The 6,687-nt window shown below is 29.9% G+C and overlaps 1 pseudogene across 1 annotated transcript; it reads right to left on the reverse strand.

Moving 5' to 3' along the window:
• Positions 1 to 465: 465 nt before the first annotated feature.
• On the reverse strand, positions 466 to 5,915 carry LOC145108709 (cycloartenol-C-24-methyltransferase-like; annotated as a pseudogene). The gene is made up of 12 exons (XR_013708505.1): positions 5,833 to 5,915; positions 4,725 to 4,790; positions 4,168 to 4,241; positions 3,953 to 4,093; positions 3,759 to 3,813; positions 2,770 to 2,817; positions 2,290 to 2,373; positions 2,055 to 2,171; positions 1,557 to 1,640; positions 973 to 1,098; positions 781 to 878; positions 466 to 639 (listed from the first exon to the last, which is right to left on the reverse strand). The product of XR_013708505.1 is annotated as a cycloartenol-C-24-methyltransferase-like (transcript).
• Positions 5,916 to 6,687: the final 772 nt, after the last annotated feature.

Below are 6,687 nucleotides of genomic sequence, written 5' to 3' on the forward strand. Positions count from 1 at the left end.
AGGTTTTGAAACTGAAAAAACTGACTTTTGCATTTTGGGTTTGGGTTTGGGTTTAGCCAAAACACTTATCCAAACTGATCCATGCTTATTCGTAGTAAAGCTAAAACTCCTTAAACCATTAGAATATACTTTCCATATTGATAATTAATCTTTGCGTGAGATATTACTAGGGAATTATTATGTGCAAAATATAAATGACGATGACATTCTTATAATTGAAAATGGCTTTGGAAACATTTTCATATCTAATCCATTATGTATAATGGTTACGTATGACAAGACATTGTATAATAAAACATAATAACCTCATACTACTGTTGGCATGCATCAGACTAAAACATATATCAATAGGACAAGGTCGATAAGGACTCACCCTCGATCTCTTATTTGCACAAAAGACGTAAATGTCCTTTCCATCTTTGTCATAAAACATAGTCATAGAAAGATTATATAGTCTTAGCTCCATAGAAATACATGAAACATATAACAATCTTGCACGAAATTTTAAATAATTGAACTACTTTTAAACAAATTCATAATTGATTTCTACCACTCATAATACACTTGAAAAGAACATACAAAATAAGCTACTTGGGCTTTCTAGCCAAGAAGAAGTACATTGGTGTGAATATCTCCTTCCTGCCACACCACAAGATTATGTGATGTTAGTAAGACTATGTGAGTCTGTTTATTGTGTAAAAACAATGCTACAAACATGAATGAATTTCTTTTTTACTTATTTAAATGAGACATCTAAAGATAGAAAATATGAAATCTTACTTTCCGCCAGCGAAAAGCCCATCGGCAGCTTTCTCTAAAAAAGCTTGAACCCTTTGACTCCCTTTTGGAGCAAGTCCCATCCATTCAAAGGCCTTAACCTATTATTAGAACAACATAATGCAATAATACAACATTTTTGGTGAATGTATGTAATAGTAATAGTCGAAATCAATTCATGTCAATGTATATTACCATGTTCCTTGTAAAAAAGCGTCTAACAACTGTAACACGAAAATTGACAAGAGAGAATTGACTTGTATCGAGAGGTAAGTACCATGGAAGGGGTGAATCTTTAGCTAGATCTTTCTCCCATATAACCTCCATAAAGACAAATTGTTAGATTCTTTGTTATGCAAAACAAAACCTAACATGTTGTATTGTTTGATGTCAATGGGACAAAAAAATAATTTATTGTTCTACAAAAAGAGGTGAGACATATATTTGATATTAATCTCCCATTTATTCAAAATACCTAAATGCTTTCCTAATCCTTGTTATTAGTTAGTACCTAAGAAAGTATGTCTAAAAAGGTGAGTTTGTTACAAGGTACAATGATGTACGGAATGGGATGCGACAAGTTTTCTAGGACTATTACTTTTTGATAATGATGATATTGACATCTTTTGTACAAATGAGAAATTGAGGAGCATGTTTATATTCCAAATTTTTTAGTAGAAAAAGAAATTGCAATATTTTTCCTATTAACATCATTATTAGTCCTAATCTAATGGATGCCAAATGCAATATAAGACGTAAGTAAGGTTGTTACAACTCACTTCAAAACCCACTTCTTTCAATGCAGCAAGACATTGTCTTATGGATCTAATGTCTGGGAGGCCATCACCAAGCTCAATTTCTGCCTGTTGATATAAATTTAGATTAAAATACCCTTCAAAAGTTATGTAACTTAGAGCAACCCCAACTATACTACAAAATCATCAACTTTCTTTTGGTGTTGATGAATAGAGACACATTAATTTGGTAAACAGAAAAAAATGGTTTTAAATATAAAATATGAAATAATTTAATACAAAGATAAAACATTTATCTACACAAAATATATTATTACAAAAAATTAACCGAGGGCTTTAAGATGAGAACAATATTGATTATGATATTGAAAATTTTATGATATAGAATTTAAATTTATCAGTTGTTCTATTTCGGCAAGTTCTCATAGCATAAATGTAGTTATAAATTAAGTAATAATTAATTATGTATTGTAATTGTTATATTTGTATCCAATCAGTCTAATGGGATGAGTGTCATTATACCTTAATTTGTTGGTGATCTTGGTTATTTGGATCAAATACATCAGTCATGCACCACTCATCTGCAGCAAAACACTGACCTGGCTTCAAGACTCTGTATATCTCTTTGTAGCATCCAACCTTTAAATCATAAATGAAAGGTTTGATAAAGATGACAAAAAGAAAACAAGTAGATGAGGCCATGAGGGAAAAAATTTATAATTATTTTAAAAAAAAACATAAGCAATTATTTAAATACCGCATCAGGAGCGTGACAAGTAGCTTCAATTGCATACACTGCATCAAAACTGTTATCAGGAAAAGGCATCTTCATGAAATCACCCTGCAAATAATCATTTAATAGAGAAAATCAAGTAAGGAGTTATGGTTTCCTTAGTAAATCCTAACTTTTTACAAATTTTGGCTTGTTTAATTTTTCCTTCCTTTTTGAAGTGTACCATTAAAAAGAAAATATAAGTAACTCTCATAAAATTAATAAGAAAATATAAGCCATTAAGGTTGTGTTTGGCTCGGTAGCTGAAAAACTAACTTTTAGTTTATAAGTTATTAATAAGCTATCTCAAATAACTATAAAAAAAGTTTACTTTTAAACTAATTTATAAGCAACATTTGTGGTCTCACCAAACACTAATTCAATAAGCTCTAAAAATATTCTAGCTTTTGCACCAAACACAATTTATGAACTATACTACACTTGATGCTCGACAAAAAATGTGACCTTCTCAAAATTGCAGGTTTGCTCCACTCCTGCAGCACGGTTTAGTACCTTGAGACAAAATAGAAATATATGTCAGTAAAAAAATCAAAATCAAATAATTATAGCAACATATCTCATGATGTCTAGAGAGTGATGTTTAAAATATATTTAACAAAATTATGTCACATTAGAAAAAATGGAAGGAAAAGGGAAATTTCGTAAAAAATTAGGTCCTAAAGAGGAATGCCTCATTTCCATTAAGTGTTGTACGGATAAATGATGTTAAATTTAACTTGCGAGTTTACAGCCCAAATAGATATCGACCCACCCGAACAAAGTAAAGGAACTTGTTGACACATGATACCGACATGATAATTGTGTGGGATTTGGTTGAGGGTCGGCCAATCTAGTTAGGGTTACATTTGTACTTTTCCTATATAATACAACTGGTGGCTAGCATTTCAAATGTACTATCATTTGTCAAGACCGTGAAAAAGAAGACTCCCTCCTGTCTTATAGACATATGTCACATTGACCGAACCACATTAAATATTGTATTCTTATGTGCATGATTTATTCTTGTTTATTCCTAAGAGATGTGTGTCTCGATCAAGTGTTTTATGAAGAAACGTTGTTTTCTTTTGCCCGAATAAACCGTTTGAATGATAAAAAAATGACTATTTTACACTTATGTATAGAAATCTAATGTTGATAGGAAATAACTATTTTTTTTATAATTGTTACAAATATATATTGTATATGAAAATAATTAAAAAATATGAACTACTCTGAAGTATATATGATATATAGTAATTCAAATTATATTTCTTAATCTAAACTGATATTTAACCACAATGTCATTAATAACTTAAAATAGTCCTGTTTTGTATTAACTAAAAGGAAACACCCTTATATATCTGTATGAATTAAGTTTTCCCCGTTAAATAAAAAAGAATTAATCAACACATGAAGTAGTTGAAGTAGATAAATAAAACTAAACAAGAACGAACCTTTCCTCTTGTTATCTGATATTCATTGTTGTTTATTCCTGTCACATATGTGGAACTGCGAGGAGTATATAACAATTCAATTTCTTATTTGTGAGACATATATAAAGTATATTTGATGCTAACAAAAGGAATGTGAAGAGAAAAAATAGAAAGAAAAATAATGCATTTCATGTCAGAAGTACAAAGTTGGTTACCTAAATCTAGCGATTTCTCTCAAAGGTCCACCAATTCCACATCCTACATCCAAAACCTTTTGCCCAGGCTTTATGCCAAGTTGTAAAGCAAGAAAGTGCTCATGTCGCTTGATGCTTTCACGAAGAGATTCCCCTTTCCATCTGCAACCAGAATAAATGTAAATTTTTTTTTTCAAAATTAATAAAATAAAATAAAGTAAACAATAAATTATAACCTTGGGGCAAAATGGAATGATTCTCCCCAACCGTACTCATAGAAGCTTGTGGCAAGATCGTAATATTTGTTAACCTGAAACAAAATTATTTTGCGTTACATGCAAAAAAAAAAAAATAGCAACACCCTTTTACACGTGTTATTATAGTGTTGATTATGTTATATTATTGTACCTTCATTTTTTCTTTGTTAAGACAATGTACTTGGAATAACCTACTCGATTATAATAGTGAAAATTATTTTGTAGTCGACATCACTATAATGGGTATATTTTTCAAAGTCTAGTGTTGTGAGAAGAAAAATTAAACTAGAACTCTAAGTATATATGTGAATGTTGAGTAAAACACTTTAAGCTGCATAAAATAATTATTAGGCTGAAAGAAGTTATAATACATTTATGTTTATACATAATAAGCCTGGAATGCTCGGCAAAGAAGGATGTGGAGTTGAGGTGGAGTTTGGTGGTCTCAGCACCACTCCCCCGATCTAACAGGATATACTAGTACTCCTATATGATAAAATGGTCCTTAAAAAAGCAAAGTAGTTTTTAGTTTTTACCATGTCCATGTAGTTTGCCTTCCTCTCTTCATCAAGACCTCCAAACTTGCATGATACTTTTCATATCTGCATTAAACGACAAAAACCATCGATAATAAGATTATATAGATCATTATGCCACATCATATTTGATAGCAACATGAACATCCAAACCGATCATTTTGAAGTTTAAATCCACGACTCTTTTCATAGTGAAACTTTAATAAAGAGTGTATGACTTAAATCGTCCATATCGTTTCCCAAAAATTATGATTGCGTCCCTACCCTCAATATTTACGACAATAATGGATGATGTTAAAGATTAATGATAGGGGCACAATACATAATATTTGGTAAACCATATAGATAATTTACGTGATTCACTCTTTATTATATAAACACATGATAGGTAAAAAAAGTGATTTTATAGAATTATCAATCAAGTCCATAAAGTCTATAAAGTCTTATATCTATTGACATCAATGATTGTTCTATTTGCAGTACTGCTTGTTATAAAATTAAATCTATTTGGCATTTTTTTTTCTTTGAGTAACCTAAAATACTTGTCAATTTGAACCAAATCTAGAGGATCAATCAAAAGAGGGTAAAGTTATATAAAAACCATAATTATATTATTATTATTATTATGTTTTTTTGGTTAACCATGGAAAGGCTATTTGTTTTACAAAAAAAATCCTTATACAAGACTTAGGATTTTATAAAAACCACAAACGTTTGGAATTAGTTCAGTCTAACCATTTGAAGAATTTTTCGTTTATGATTTTGCCGCTAAAACTTTGAATCTTTTTAAAAAAATCCATCTTTAACTAGAAAAATATTTTCCCGATTTTTTTTTTTCAAATCGTTATAGGGGGGAAACAATTGTAGTTTCTTAATTTCAAGTAAAAAAATAACTATACAAAATTCTTTCATTGATTAAAACCAAAGGAAAACCAAACTGAAGCGTTACTTATGGAATTTCGCTTCAAAAGAAAAGAAAATTAATTATCCGATAGCTAAAGATAACTAATCAATTCCAGATCGAATTAAATGCATATGTTCGTATAGTAATATAATATATTTCAGATTTAAAATATTGAGAAAGTTTTACTACGTTTAATATACATACCTGTCGACAGCAAAAAGGACTTCATCTTTTTTTATATTGCCACTAAGTCCGGATGTAAGATCCAATGATCCAACTTTCAACATCTCGCTTTGATTTCCAATTCAAAAACAAACAATCCAGGAGATTCAAAATTACAATAAGTTATAATCAGAAATAGTGAAATATGAATCATAAGATATATAGAAAACATAAGTGTGAAAAACAATATCGAAGGATATTCAATATCGAAAGACGAGAGATCTTACTAGTGAAAAACAATATCCAAGGAGAAATGGCAAGAATGAGGGAGAGTGAAATATGTCATAAGATATATAGAAAACATAAGTGTGAAAGATATTCAATACAACGTTTTAGGTATGAATATTCAATGGTATTTAGATACATACCAAATTAGAAGATACCCATCAACCATACATCCCTTCTTGATATCTTTCCCCAAACATCCCTTGTAGTTCTCTCCATCTGTCTTCATTGTTCATCAAGGCTTTATCCAATCTCCACACAGCAGAGAAGTTTGTGGGATTTATCTTCATTGCTATGCACTTCAACACAATGCACCTTCGTTAATTTGGTCGTTGTTTCAAATGTTAATTGTATAGACAAATCCTAATAATAGAAAAGGGAAAATAACTTAAAATGGTAACCAATAATTCAAAATTTGTTATTTAAGTCATTAAACTTTTAATTATAACCAATAAGCAAACTAACTTTTCATTTTGGTTTTAAAATACCGTCGATTAAAATTTTTATTGGCTAAAACGACAACGAACACCGTCATTGCCTTTGTCAAGTCTAACTAATAGCTTATTGTAGTCATTTTTCTCAAACTGTAACTTTAAAGACATACATTTTTAC

Source organism: Lactuca virosa, chromosome 1, assembly GCF_052849685.1.
Source record: "Lactuca virosa cultivar CGN04683 chromosome 1, Lactuca_virosa_CGN04683_v6, whole genome shotgun sequence".
Classification (NCBI taxonomy): domain Eukaryota; kingdom Viridiplantae; phylum Streptophyta; class Magnoliopsida; order Asterales; family Asteraceae; genus Lactuca; species Lactuca virosa.